Here is a 16,340-nt window from a genome sequence, read left to right as displayed (position 1 = left end):
GTTGTCGACAATTGCAAAGTGTAGTGACGGTGAAGAAGCAGAACCACCAACAGAAACAATGAACCAACAATCAAACTTTTATTGGACGAACTTGTGCCCCGAAAGCAAAACACTATACAATGATCAAGAGAAGCGTAACAGCAAGCGACGAAGCAGTATTGAGGTGGCTCTCGGCTGGCCGCAAGTTATAAAATGCACAAAAATTGCAGGACCTCGCATATGCACACACTTTTCTTCAAGGAGTTGCGAACATCAAGGCTCACTGGGACAGGGCGACACTAGAACAGCTTCGAGAGCACACCAGGTGCACCTGTGTGCGCTTGACACCTCGCGATTCAATTCATAACGCGATGAGGCCGCACGACCGTGGCAATAGGAAAAAATAATGAAGACAAATTATGTGGCAGTGTGTTTCACGATGATATCCATCATGGTCATAAAAGCAGAGTATATGAATTCAGAATACGTTAGCTTTTGATAGTGCAAATGTCGGCAACATTCGTCGCCTTACTTTCCAAAACATTTTATTGTAAATTCCATCGACACAAAAAAGGAGCATTAATTCTCGACGCCCTCGGGTCACTGCGCAGTGCGGTGATCGCAGGACCTGCGGGAAAGGCGAGAACGTCGCTTTCGGTAGGACCGAGCAACCGCGCATGCGGCACGTTAAAGTGCACATACGGCGAGACTAGATATTTATTGGGAAAGCTGCTTGATTGCATAAACTTGGCAGTTTCGCCCGAAGGGGGACCATTAAGCGATAGCAAAGTCTATATAAGGTGTCTACACGGCGCGACGCAACACACGAGTCAACTGCTGATGCAGATACCAGGCGTTTCACGAGGCTGGCGCGATAAGGGACGCCGGCAGCGGCGCTGCAGCCCGCCCTTGGACGTTGCACGAAACGCGACCGGGCCGATTGGGGCGAAATGCAAAAGGCGCTCGTGTACCGTGCACGTTAAAGAAGCCCCTCTGGTTAAAATTAATCCAGGCTGTCTCAATACGGCGTGCCTCAGAATCAAATCGTGGTTTTGGCACCTGCAACCCCACACATTTAGAATGAGACAGGCGTAGAACCATGGGAATTTGTCAGCGCCGAATGAACAGATCAGATAGATTTAGCTCGACGCCTACTACCTGGCCGGCTCAGACCACTGCGCGCACCCCGGTTTGCGGAGAGATGGAGGCCGTCCTCCAGGCGGGCGCGGACGTAGTTGCCGGTCATGCTCGCACTGTCAGGCTTGCCTGCTCCCCGTCAGAGTCGGAGCTTCAGCTCCTTCCGGCTCGAGGCACGGCCCCCACCTCGTCCCCCACCCTTAGCGTCATTATTGACGCACGCCCCATCCCTTCTGTCTCCTGCCTCCGCATTCTGGGTCTCCTTCTCCAATCCAACGACAAACACACTGCCGTCCTTTCCCGCCTAACCACCATGGTCCACCAGACCGTCCGACGTTTCGGCATGTCGCTAACCGGCACCACGGCACGCGCGAGCACGACCTCCGTCGTCTTGTCCAGGCCTTCGTTCTCAGCCGCTTTGTCTACTCCCTCCCCTATCTCTTTCTCTCTCGCGCCGAGGAAGACAAGGTGAACTGCCTATCCGCCAAGCCTACAAATCGGCCCTTGCACACCCCACCTTCACCCCCTCCCCTTCTATTCTGCTGGCGATGGGTGTCCACAATACACTTTCAGAGCTTGTGGAGGCCCATCGCACGGCACAACTCGGCAGACTTTACTCGCACCCCCTCTGGTAGAGCCCTTCTCTCGCTTCCCTCCGCTTGACCCCTGTGGCCCCTGCCTGTGTGACCCACCCCTTACCCTCCTCTGTATCTTCCATGCTCACTGTCAACCCTCTTCCCAAGAACGTGCACCCTGAGCATCCCCCCGCCTGCCGCTCTGCCCGCGCCTCCACCCTGTGGCACCAGTACGGCACACAGTCCAACGCTGTGTATGTCGACACGGTGCCATACAATCCCCACCCCGCCTATGCCCTTGCCACAACTTCCCAAACACTTTCTCGTCTCGCCGTTGCCACTACACCTGCCCACACCTCCAATGCCACATAGGAAGCAGCTATTGCGCTCGCCATTGCCACTACCCCGGCCCGCTTCATCTTCAAAGACTCCAAAGCTACAGTCCACAACAATGCGAAGGATCGTATCTCTTCCTCTGCGCTCAGCATCCTTGAGCACTCCCTTCCCCCTTTCTCGCCGTATCCAACTCTTTTGGGTTCCGGCTCACGCGGAGCACCCTGGCAACGAGGCGGCGAATTCCATCGCTCGCGAGATGACAGACCGAGCTGCACCCTCCACGCCGGGATGGCGTGGAGGGGGATGGCGTGGATGGCGCCGGCGTGACTTGATCCCTCCTCACCTTCAGTGACGTCGCCCTTCATTAGCGCAACTCTCGCCTACCCCTCTCTCCCCCTCACAAATCCCTGTCTGAGCTCCAACAGAGCACGTGGCGACATTTACAGGCCCACACTTTCCTCTCTCCTGCCCGACTTGCCGTTATTCACCCCTGTGCCTTCTCACCCGAATGCACGCTCTGCAAACACCCACGAGTAGAGTATGCTCATATTCTATATCCATGCCCGAAACACCCTCTCCCTGCCTCTTGGCATGTATCTAGCCCGCAGCTATGGGAGGCTGCTTCGACACGCTCGGAGCCGGATGTCCAGCTACGGCTAACGATCTAGGCAGAGGAAGCCGCCGCCAGGCATGATCTGGAGCCCACGACCAGCAGCCTGAAGGCCACCCACGGAACGGTGGCATCTTAATTTTTCTTTTCATTTTTTGGCCTTCACTAAATAAAGTTTGTACCACCACCACCACCACCACCACCACCACCACCACCACCCCGGTTTGGCGCGCGCACAGCGCTCCTGCCAGCAGCTGGAGCCAAGCGCTGCCCTGGCTGCGGCAGTATGAGTGGTGCAGTGTTTCGTCACTACTGCAGGCAAACGTTACTGGAGGGCCTCTAGTTCTCCACGCGCGGGCCGCACATGCGCCGTCGATACCGGGACAGCACGACGGTGGTGGCATAGGTTGAGAATGCGCGGCTTCGGTGTTCATACAATTGCTATCGTAATGAAGCAAAATATCGGTGTTTCCTCGCATGTTCCTCACGACTCTACAATATGCACACAGCTGCAAAAACAAATGCGCTACAGCAAAAAAAAAAAAGCGATGGCATATATACAAAATAAATATCAATCACAAATATAGGGAAGCATTCAGGCACTTGCACAAAAAAGGCACAAATTTCAAGTTAAAGATAAGCCATACGTGTGAAAGTCACATACAAATGACTAAAATAACGAGGGAATGAATATAATGAATGAAATATATATAATGAATAAATATATTATATGATGACATACAATTCCACCGTCGATCACTGACGCAGAAAATAAAGTAAAATGAGCAGTCGTTGAATGTTACACACCTTTCATATGAGATACTTTTGCGAGAATCAGGAGTCTACTTGAATAGCATGCTTTGCCGTATATGAGTAGTTGCGGCCCGACTGCACTGTATACCATCGTTCGGGCGTTACTACATTCACCTGCATTCCCGTATATAAGAAACCAGCACAGTGCACCTTATTTCATACACTTCGTACTTGCTAAACAAGGCTCTTAAAAGTGGAGCGGGGTACTTTGGTGATACCTTGATATGCATCTCACGAAAGAAGATGAATTATAACATAGCACAAACTATATTCATCGGCTCTAAACTCTTCCACTTCATTAACCCACGCGTTAATGGAGCCGGTCCATGAGAGAGCGCGACGGTCATCTAGACATAAGAATATTATACAAGTACAATCATTACAATTGGCAGAACTTTCCAAGTTATTCAACAAGCGTAAGATAGCTGACACGAGGAAGTATAATATGGATAGAATTGAGCATGCTCTCAGGAACGGAAGAAGCCTAAAAGCAGTGAAGAAGGAACTAGGAATAGGCAAGAATCAGATGTATGCGTTAAAAGACAAAGCCGGCAATGTCATTAGTAATATGGATAAGATAGTTCAAGTGGCTCAGGAGTTCTATAGAGATTTATACAGTACCAGGGGCACCCACGACGATAATGGAAGAGGGAATAGTCTAGAGGAAATTGACATCCCACAAGTAACGCCCGAAGAAGTAAGAAAGCCTTGGGAGCTATGCAGAGGGAGAAGGCAGCTGGGGAGGATCAGGTAACAGCAGATTTGTTGAAGGGTGGTGGGCGGATTGTTCTAGAAAAACTTGCCACCCTGAATAAGCAATGCCTCATGACTTCGAGCGTACCGGAATCTTGGAAGAATGCCAACATGATCTTTATCCATAAGCAATGGGACGCCAAAGACTTGAAAAATTATAGACTCATCAGCTTACTGTCCGTTGCCTAAAGAGTATTTACTAAGGTAATCGCAAATAAAATCAGGAATACCTTAGACTTCTATCAACCAAAGGACCAGGTAGGATTTCGCAAAGGCTACTCAACAATAGACCATATTCACACTATCATTCAGGTGATAGAGAAATGTGCGGAATATAACCAACCCTTATATATAGCTTTCATTGATTACGAGAAAGCATTTGATTCTGTCGAAACCTCAGCAGTCATGCAGGCGTCACGAAAGCAGGGTGTAGATGAGCCATATGTAAAAATACTGAAAGATATCTGTAGCGGCTCCACAGTCACCGTAGTCCCCCATAAAGAAAGCAACAAAATCCTAATAAAGAAGGGCGTCAGGCAGGGAGATACAATCTCTCCAATACTATTCACAGCGTGTTTACGGGAGGTGTTCAGAGAACTAGATTGGGAAGACTTGGGGATAAGAGTTAATGGAGAACACCTTAGTAACTTGCGATTCGCTGATGATATTGACTTGCTTAGTAACTCAAGGGACCAATTGCAATGCATGCTCACTGACGTGGAGAGGCAAAGAAGAAGAGTGGGTCTAAAAATTAATCTGCAGAAAACTAAAGTGATGTTTAACAGTCTCGGAAGAGAACAGCAGTTTACGATAGGTAGCGAGGCACTGGAAGTGGTAAGGGAATGCATCTATTTAGGGCAGATAGTGACCGCGGATCCGGATAATGAGACTGAAATAATCAGAAGAATAAGATTGGGCTGGAGTGCGTTGGGCAGCCATTCTGAGATCATGATCAGCAGGTTGCCATTATCTCTCAAGAGAAAAGTGTATAACAGCTGTTTTTTACCAGTACTCACGTACGGGGCAGAAACCTGGAGGCTTACGAAAGGGGTTCTACTTAAATTGATGACAACGCAAAGAGCTATGGAAAGAAGAGTGATGGGCGTAACGTTAAGGGGGATAAGAAAAGAGCAGATTGGGTGAGGGAGCAAACGCGAGTTCACATCTGACATGACATGACATGACATGACACATGTAATCTTAATTGAAATTAAGAAAAAGAAATGGGCATGGGCAGGGCATGGAATGAGAAGGGAAGATAACCGATGGTCATTAAGGGTTATGGACTGGATTCCAAGAGAAGGTAAGCGTAGCAGGGGGCGGCAGGAAGTTAGGTGGATGGATAAAATTAAAAAGTTGGCAGGGACAACATGGCCACAATTAGCACATGACCGGGGTGAAGTATGGGAGATGCCTTTGCCCTGCAGTGGGCTTAGCCATGCTGCTGCTGCTGCTGCTGCTGCTGCTGCTGCTGATGATGATGATGATGATGATTGCAATCATTACAAAAGGCCCTGGAGTAACTATCCTTTTCCTGCATCTTCACTAACATCAGCAGTGTCCTTCCTCTGCGTGGTATAATATCAAACCTTGTATAAGTTTTTCGCAGAAGGTTACTCATTATAACAAAAATATGAATGACTGGTGACGTCATTGACCGCGACATGCTATCTGAACTTCGCGTGTTTCACGTCTATCGCAAGGAAAGCTACGGAATGCGTTGGGAAAGGGGGTGCCTTAATCGGTGTCCGCGAACATTTATCAGTTGCTCCTGTTAACATTAACTCGGTTCTCAAAAGCGTATGGCTCGAGCTTATTCCGAGAGGTCATTCGAGAGGTCATTCGAGAGGTCATTCGAGCTTATTTCCGCACAGTAGCACTGGTTGTCAGGTACAGGTCCCGTTATAACGACCCATATTTCTGTGTAAACACAAACATAACATGTCCTCCCACGACATCGCATTCTATCGCTCGCACCATTTAAAAGCGAAGCTTCCTTAGCGCAACCTCCCGGACATGGCCTACAGTCGCTGCTGATGCTGTCTTGGGGAAAAGTTCGCACACAGAAAGTATAACAAATTTTTATTATATTTGACTGAAGCACAAGACTGCCTGCACAGCAGCCACATTCTGTAACCATCGGACCTTATCGCTCTTTTCTTTCTCCTTCTTGTTTTTTATCGTGAAACACTACTTACATTTTAAACGGGTACATACTTCGGCTTGATTCCACACTACATGTGTCTAAGCATTATACCACAATCGCCATAATATTTCTCTCGTATCGAAGTAGCTCTTGGCGATTGGCGTCATGTCGAGTACCACGTGTACGCGCGAGCACGTGCGTGCGAAAGCACATGTGCGCGTGGCAGTTCTTTCGCGAGTCCACAGGGGTAGGAATGAATAACAGCCAATATTTACCACCGTCTCTCGCTTCTCTCTGGAAGCACCTCTCCTCCACACTGATCCCTCGACAAACATCGAGCGTCGTCTTTGTCCTCGTGACCTCAGTACGTCGACAGTTCGCACTGTGCATCTGCTTGACTTGGTGTACGAATTTCCGCATATCTTGCAGTGCAGGGCACAATCGTGAGCTTTGCATTGTAATAAAGCTGTAACCTGTCCGGTGCATTTACGTAAACATAGCACTAGATTGCGTGTTGCGTAAAATTAAATTAAACACAATTGTATACGCATCACAATTTGTTGGATAGCCTCCTGTAAATACCTTTACCCCTCTTTCTCTCACGTCTGAGTTCATTACTGTCAGAAGCCCACATATCACTTTGTATTGTTTAGACTGTGTTGGTAATTTAAGTTTTGAGTCATGGGTCGAGGCTGTATAATCGACGGTTAGAGTTCTGCAGTATATGCCAGTAACTCAACGTGATGGTACGCGCGAGATTGCGAACCTCTTTTACAGCGTCTGCTCTAAAGACATAAGGAGTGCTCCAGCCTGGGTACGCCGGGAAGCGTCATCGGCGAGGTGATTGCTAACGATGCCACAACGTCCCGGCAGCCACTGAAAGATAATGTAATGTCTTCTCAGCTTTCAGGACGTGACGAAACACTGCTGTGTCGGTTGTGGGTAGGAGTAACATTCACTAACTCCGACAACCTGCGTATTGGCGGACTCACCGACGTGCGCTAAGTGTGAAGAGACCACCACTCATCTTCAATAATCATCGTCAGACTCTCTGGTGTACCTTGGATAGACTGGACGATAGGCCATTTAGAGAAGCAAAGGTGCTGGGAGCCTGGCCTCACAGTTTATCAGCCCAGAAAGCCATTTGAGCTCCTCTTCAGCCGCAGAATGCAACAGGCTTGAGTGCCCGACTGTAGACATGCTGCACCTAGCTTAGTGCAAGTCCTCTCTGTATCTCTTTATTTCACTCCACCATCCCCCTCCCCACGTGTAGGGTAACAAACTACACTCTGTCTGGTTAAGCTCCCTGCCTTTCCTTCCTCCTTTCTCTCTCTCTTAGAGTGTGAATAGCGACTGGCGTCATTAGCATCATGTTCAAGTCTACTGACAAACGTAGGCCTGCCTCGGAAATGTCCTGTCGGACTGGCACCACCATGGCACGGAACTGAAACGAAAGCGAAAGATATTCACTGTCCCCGGTTGTAGTCAGCCGACTTCACCCTATATGACTGCAGCTTTCCTTACCTCATCACTCATACGCAGGGACAAAATACTTCGTACAATAACTGAGACACGAGAAATGCAAAAGTATTGTTAAAGGGGTGTGTTCGGAGGTACAATGCCTCGCTATTGAGCTCTTGGAGCGCACGCAGGTACCTTTCGATAAAAAAAAATGAGCTTTTTCCTAAAAGCGTTGGGGGTCAACTTCGTAGTATCTTGTATTATACAAACAATTAAAACAGGCGCTCACAGGACAATTGAGGTTTCAAGTGATCAAAAGTGGGCGAACTAGAGAAGTCTCCTTGTCGAAACATTAGCTGAAGCGACGTTCCTTATCTAGTGCTGTGAATCACTTGTATACAGTTGACATTACACCCCCTCCCCAGTCACAACAGTAACTTAAGATAATAATAATAATAATAATAATAATAATAATAATAATAATAATAATAATAATAATAATAATAATAATAATAATAATAGTAATAATAATAATAATAATAATAATAATAATAATAATAATAATAATAATAATAATAATAATAATAATAATAATAATAATAATAATAATAATAATCCTGTTTTACGTTCACTGGAGGAGAAAGGCCTATCCTTGCATCTCCAATTACCCCTGTCCTGCCCCAACCGATTCCAACTAGTGCCCGCGAATTTCCTAATTTCATCGCTACGCCTAGTCTTCTTCCGTCCTCGACTGCGTTTCCCTTCTCTTGGTGCCTATTCTGTAACCCTATTGGTCCAACTGTTATATAACCGGAGGAGGAGGAGGAAAAAAACTTTATTCTCGTCCTGTGCAAGCTATTGCCACCTGCCTGGCTAGTCCCATGTTGGGACCGGGAGGTCAAGCCTCCTAGCCCTATCACGGGCGTACTGGACAGCCAGGACATGTGGGATATGATCTGGAGATCTTATTCCTAAAAACCGATTCCGGGAAATGCCAGGGCCGAGCGACCCACACTCCCAGAGCAGATGTTCAAGCGTGCATATCTCCTTATTGCATGCTTTGCATATAATATTCATGTCTGCAATGTCACACCATTCCTTTATTTGTGCAGGTAAATAATAAGACTGTCTGTAATTGCCTAAGTATAACTGCTTGTGCTTTGTTTAGCCTATAGTGAGGGGGTGGAAACTCCCTCCTTCCCATGTAGTAATGTTTTGTAATTTCATTGTATGTAATGAGCGTATCTTTCTGTAAGTTCTCTAATCCAGCAGAATCAAAACCATATGTCAAAGCGGCCCGGTCTGTAAGGTCGCGGGCGACGCTGTTGGCCGATTCATTTGGATTGACAGGAATGCCATCAAGTGAACCAAGGTGCGCCGGGAACGAATAAATGTAACGTGTAAAATTTGTTTGCCTTTTGTTAATTATTCTGGCAGCCTGGGGGGAATCTTTCCCCTATTGAAAGCTATAATAGCTGTTTTCGAGTCGCTATATATTTCGACGAATCTATCGTCTGTTAGTGCCAATGCAATGGCAACTTGTTCAGTGTCTTCAGGTTTGTTAGTGTAGACCGTGGCGCAGTTGGTGCAATTGCCCTGATGATCCACTACCACCGCTGCGAACTTAGTTCGATCTTTGTAGGAAGCCGAATCGACAAAGCAAGCTCCACTGCCCCCTTCATCCTTTTCTCGATTAACGCCCTGGTTCGTGCGACTCTCCTGTTGATGTTATGTTTTGGGTGCATATTCTTGGGTAGCGGTGCGACAATTATGTTGTCTGCGAATTCTTGATTAACTTTAACATACTGTGCTGGATCCGTAATGGGGTTGATCATGATCTTGTCCAGGATTGATCTTCTCGTGCTGGTTGTAGATAGTCTCGCTATTTGTGATGTTTCTTGAGCCTCCGCGATCTCCATGGTCGTGTTGTGTATTCCTAACCTGAGCAATTTTGCAGTGCTGGTTCGAATTGGGAGCTCAATGCGCTTTTAACAACCTTCTTGATCGCTGCGTCAAGCTTCTTGAGTTGAAACTGCGTCCAGTTGTACATGGTAGCGACGTATGATATGTGACAGAGTACGAAAGAGTTGATTAACCTGATGAGGTTATCTTCTTTCATGCCCTTGTGTCTTCCTGCCAGGCGTCTGATCATCCTGCACGCGTTATTCGTTTTAAGGGTGATTTTCTTGACCTCGGTATGGTTTCCACCGTTTGCATCAATGAAAAAGCCTAGTACCCTTATCACGTTGACTCTGGGTATATTGGCACCATTTTCTGTATGTAGGTGTATATTGCTTTCCGAGAGAGGTTTCCAGCCCTTAGGCCTGCCCCCCTTTTCACGTCTATAAAGTAGCAACTCCGATTTATGTGGGGAGCACCTGAGTCCAGTGGGCCTCAGGTATTCTTCCACCGTCTTGATCGCCTCAGTCAGTGCGTCCTGTATCTGCCCTTCACTGCCACCAGCACACCATGCAGTGAGATCATCAGCATATAGAGTATGGTCAATGCCCGTAATCTTGCCCAGCTTTCTGGACAAACCAATCATGCACAGGTTGAAAAGGACGGGAGAGATCACCGATCCTTGGGGAGTTCCTCGATCTCCGAGCTGAACCACTTCAATGTTTGTGGTTCCGACCTTTATATTCGCCGTGCGTGCTTCGAGAAAGGATTTGACGTATTTAGACATCCTCAACCCGAGTCCAATGTCTTCTATCGTTCTGAGGATGCACTCATACTTGATGCTGTCGAACGCTTTTTCCAAGTCTAATCCCAGTATGGCCTTAGTATTTCTAGAATATCCGTCGAGTATGTGGTGTTTAATTTGCTTCATGGCATCCTGCGTGGAAAGTGCGGACCTAAAACCCAGCATGTTGTGAGTGTATATATTATTGTCCTCTAAGTGGCCTTTTAGCCTGTTAAGGATTGCGTATTCAGCGACCTTCCTCACGCATGATGTAAGTGATATTGGCCTTAAGTTGTCCAAGCTTGGAGGTTTACCCGGTTTCGGTATTAGTATAACCTGTGAAGTTTTCCATTCTTCTGGGACTTCGCCTGAGATCCATGCTTCATTGATGAAGTCTGTCAGGGATTCAGTTGACGGCTCATCGAGATTTCTAAGTGATTTGTTTGTTACTCCATCCGGACTTGAGGCTGACTTTCGATTTAGTTCACTTAACACCCCCCGGATTTCGGATATGGTAAAGGGTTGGTTGAGTTCAGGTTGAGCGGCTCCCCTGTATTCTGATGGAAGTGCCTGGTCCTGCTCATTTCTAACTGGTAGGTATTTGTCAATTATTTGTTTGGTAACTGTTTCGATGGGCTGATTCTTAAGGGCTACGTGTATAGTTCGGGCAAGGCTGTGTCTTTGGTTGGCTTTAGTGCCTTTTTCATCCAGCAGGTGCTTGATCAATTGCCACGCCTTGGCGTTCCTGATTTGGCCATCGATTGACTCACAAAACTCGTCCCGCTGTTGCTGGCAGAGGGTGTTACAGTATTGTTCGATTTGTTTGTTAAGTTCTGCTATTCTTTTTCTCAGCCTACGATTTAGCCTTTGGGCCCGCCACCTTCGGGTTATGGCTTCCTTGGCTTCTATTAAGTGGGCAAGTTTCGAGTCCATTGTCTCTACATTAGTGTCTGTAACAATTCTTTTGGACGCTGTTTTGATGTCCCTTCTGATGCCCTCACACCTGTCTCAGAGATTGAGTTTGGTGGTTTCTTTTCCGCTTTGGGCTCTTAACTTACGAAAAAGGTCCCAATCTAAGACTTCCAATTCTCTAATTCGGCGTTTTTCAATTTCCAGTTTGACTTCTATTACGTAATGATCGCTGCCAAAATTCATGTTTGTGTTAGTCCATGAAACATGCTCTGTGTTCTTAATGAACGTAAGGTCAGGTGTGATGTCTCTGCAGACAGAATTGCCAACCCTTGTCTGATATGTCTTATCCGTGATTAAGACCAGGTCTAGCTCATCCGCGTGGTTCCGCAGATTCCTGCCCTTGGCATTCGTCGTAACGTAGCCCCATAGCTCGTGGGCTGCATTGAAGTCTCCTAGTATAATCAGAGGTCTACTTCCAGCTAGGTTAGTAGCCTTTTCGAATAATCCCTTGAAGTGTTGTTTATGGTGTTTCGGTTTGCTGTAGGTGTTGAGTATGAATAAGCTATTGTTCCTTTGATTTTTGTGTGAAGTTGGTACTACAACCTCAACCATGAGGTACTCTAGGCTTTTGTCTATGATGCCTAATTCATGTGAGATGTGTGTAAGCTGCTTATTTACAAGCACGTACAGGCTCCTACCGAACGTTTGACACTCTATGGCACTATCATCCACAAAGAACAAATGAATGATGACGCGCTCCTCCAAACACTGCAACAAAGATACATTGCTACAGGCCACCGACCGGAGTACAAAGAGTATCCACACGAGGAAGAAACACAATTGGACGGCAACATTACAGAGACAGAAGTGAGGGCAGCCCTACACGGCATAAGACGAAACACGGCGCCCGGAGCAGACGGCATTCACTATGCACTGCTACGCAACCTCGACGACCAGTCCATACGGCAACTCACTGCATACTACAACGACAATTGGCAAAACGGAACGCTTCCACAGGAATGGCGACACGCCGATATCACCTTAATTCCGAAACCCGGGAAACCACTGTCCCTCCAAAATCTCAGACCCATTTCCTTGACTTCGTGTATTGGCAAACTCTTCGAGCACGTAGTGCTAAATCGCCTCCAGCCTCACCTCGAAGCGAACCAATTCTTTCCCAATACCTTATTCGGCTATCGACCAGGTCTGTCTGCGCAGGACATACTCCTACAACTTAAGGATGATGTTGTGGATGGTCCAAGTAAAGCTCAAACAAGAGCCATTCTGGCGTTGGACCTCAAAGGAGCATTTGATAACGTCTCACATGACCTCATTCTAAACAACCTTGCATTCTCCCGATGCGGAAAGCGCATCTATGATTATGTCCGAGCCTTTTTATCTGACCGAACAGCCACCATCGGCCTAGGTGATATTCGGTCGGATATCATAAAACTTTCCGGCAGAGGGACTCCCCAGGGTTCGGTTCTCTCACCCACCCTGTTCAACGTGGCGATGGCAAAGCTACCACCGCTCCTCAACAAACTTCCGAACGTGCAGCACGCCCTGTACGCCGATGATATTACAATCTGGGTGACCACAGGGTCAGACGGCGCCATTCAAGATGCACTACAGGAAGCCGTAAATATAGTTCAGGATTATGCAACAGCCGGAGGACTCACATGCGCAGCTGAGAAGTCGGAGCTCCTGCTTGTACTAAAAAAACGGAACAAGGCCGATATCCCACCAGCCATCACATTGCATCTCAATGGCAACGTTATTCCAAGGGTAGACAGGCTACGTGTGCTAGGACTTCACATACAACAGAACGGGAAGGCCACACATACCCTACACGTGCTCCGCCAACAAGTTACCCAAATAACGCACATGATAAAACGCATTACAAACCGCCGACAAGGACTGAAAGAAAAAGACGTACTCCGAATCATGCAAGCCCTCATAATTAGCCGATTAACCTACCACCTCCCCTATCATAATCTGACTCAGACTGAGATGCACCAGATGGACACCCTCCTCCGTACGGCACTAAAGGCAGCGCTGGGACTACCCCAACATGCGTCTACGCAGCTCCTACTACGGCTGGGGGTGCACAACACCATCCGCGAACTAGTTGAAGGTCATCTTAACCGCCAATTGCAACGTCTGCAACGAACAATGCAAGGTTGCCACATTCTATCCCGGCTAGGATACCAAATACCAAGAACACCACAACAGGAAAACCGCACACTTCTTCCGCTTAGCATTCGCAACAAAATTCACGTGGCCCCAATTCCCCGGAATATGCACCCTGACCGTCATAAAGGTCGACGAAAGGCAAGAGCACAAGCCCTGGCTCGCCTATTTGGAGATGACAAATCAAACACTCCAGTCCTATACACCGACGTGGCCCGCTACCCACAGAAACGCGCCCTATGTCTGGTCGTACTAGATAGTGCAGACATTCTGAGAGCTTCGGCCACGCTCAACACTGTGGACAGTGGCACGGCGGAAGAGGCTGCTATTGCCCTAGCCATCGTACACGCTTCAACCATGCCGGCGCCGGATGGACCTATAACAGTGGTCACAGATTCTCAGACCGCCTGCAGGACTTTGGCACAAGGGAAGGTGACACCCTACACACACCACATCCTTACATCATTACACCCCACAGCGTTACACAGGGTACGTATCGTCTGGACACCTGGACACGCCTCTCTCCATGGTAATGAACGCGCTAATGCAGTAGCCCGAGAGCTCGCTAACCGGGCGCCATTGGAAGAGCTGTCCAACCCAGACGACGCACCGACAGAACCAATGACCTACACTGAAACTCTACAATATTACAGAGACACCAGGAGACACTTCCCTCCACCACATAATTCCCTTAATCGAGAAGATGCCGTCGCGTGGCGACAACTTCAAACTAATTCATTTCCCTGCCTCTTTTATCTTCACCTCTTCCACCCCACACACTATCCCTCATACTGTCCCTATTGTGGAGCAAAACCCACAGTATATCATTGCACCTGGGAATGCCCACACCCTCCGGGCTACTCCCCTATTCCTTCACCTTCCCCTTCCTCCTGGGAGACTGCGCTGACCAGCTCAGACCCGCAAGAGCAGAGACGGCTGATCCGGCGGGCACGCGGAGTGGCGCGAGCCAATGGGGCCCTGAAATAAGGGCTCCACCCTGCGAGGAAGTCGCCCAAACTGATGATAAATAAATGTTTTCTCTCTCTCTCTCTCTCTATGGCTCTGTATCCAGTGAGTGTGACATATCCATATCCTGTCTCTTGAAGTGCGATAATATCCGGTTTAGACTGAAGTGACCTAAGGTATTGCTGGATTATGGTACGTTTGTTACTGTACCCCCCGCAATTCCACTGCCATATTCGAAATTCCCTCTTAGTGTGAGCCATATTGCATATTCATCTCCCCCGCCTGGGGAGTTACTGTAGCTCTGAGGAATGACGACCCGCATTGTTGCCTTACGTCCATTGACATAGTCATCATTTCCAGGGTTTTGATTCTTTCGCCAAAAGCCTTCAGCCCCTCCTTAGGGTCATTCAGTGCCGTCTGTATTTGGCCTACATTCATTGTCAACTGTGAGACACTGTCCATAAGCATCTGAATGTTATCTTTAAAAGACGCCAGCGCTTGTTTGACTTCCTCCATCTGTGTTTCAGTGTTCTTGAGCTTACTTTCAACAGCCCTACGCTTGGCTGGGTCCTTCACCAGCAGGCGCGGGGACTGGGGCTTCTTTGCGTGTATTAGTGCTATCTTTGTTTTCTGCTTGTTTAGCCTCGCTTAAGAGCTTCCTTATTGCCGTCATCTCTCTAATCATGTTCTGATTCATTTCCTTTAGTTCTGCATTCTCTTTCTTAAGTTTTTCTATTTCACGATCCCTACTTTGCTCTGGGGGTGGGTCACAAAGCATGGCACTTACCGGATCGGTACGCGCGTCGTCGGCCCAGCTATGCCTTGTTTTATTGGTGTCTCGGTGAGGAGGCGTCTTGTCCGCTATGGCCGTTCCCTTGACTTTGTCGGCCCATGTGGATCCGTTGCTTCCTTCCCCGGGTTTCAATGCAGCCTGTTGGCTCCGATCTCTTGATCCGGATCGCGCCCTGGATTGGGATCTGTATCTGGGTCGGGATCTCGACACGCTTCTTCCTCTGGAGCGTGAGCGACTGCGGGACCTGGACCTGCCGCGGGACCTTGAGCTTGGCTGCGTGTCGTTATTGTCCTTGTTGACGTTGGTTGCTAGTGCTCTTTCGTTTCACCGTTTTCTGACCACGTATGGAGTCGTATAGCGCTGCTTACACACTTTGTCCGCAGTTGGGCGTGGGCCACCACACAGTTCACACCTGGGTTGGCACTGATGTTTGTCAGTCGGATTCACTGCACCACAGCCTCGGCATATTCTCTCTTGCGGAGACGGGCACACGTCAGCTCTGTGACTGAGCCGACCGCAAGCGTAGCATACGTCGACTTGTTTCTAGCACAGTGAGCGCCTTACAAGGACCGGGCCGTATCTGACGAAATTCGGAACCTTGCGTCCATCAAAGGCGATGATCACCGTACCGGTATTCTTAATTCATATAACGGCGAGAGCCAAAGGGTTTCTTGAGTCGACTATGTTCTTCTCCAGCTCCGTCGGGCCATCTGCTAAATCAACGTTCCTAATCACTCCCTTGCACGTGTTGTGAGGTGCAGCCTCATATGCATTGATCTCGAAGCTTCATCCATTCAGGTTAGTTGACCTTATTCTCACATATTTCTCAGCATTCTCTCGTTGCGGCGTACTCGCCACAATTATGTTCTGGTTGACGTTCGGGCATATGATGTCTGATGCAATCTGATCCGAGCTTAGACCAGCTGCTTCAACGATGGCTTTACCTATCTTGGTAGAGCCAATCTTGCTAATATTGAGTCCGCCGC

Source organism: Dermacentor albipictus, chromosome 3 (genome assembly GCF_038994185.2).
Source record: "Dermacentor albipictus isolate Rhodes 1998 colony chromosome 3, USDA_Dalb.pri_finalv2, whole genome shotgun sequence".
NCBI classification, from domain to species: domain Eukaryota; kingdom Metazoa; phylum Arthropoda; class Arachnida; order Ixodida; family Ixodidae; genus Dermacentor; species Dermacentor albipictus.
Note: the sequence above shows the minus strand (reverse complement) of the source record.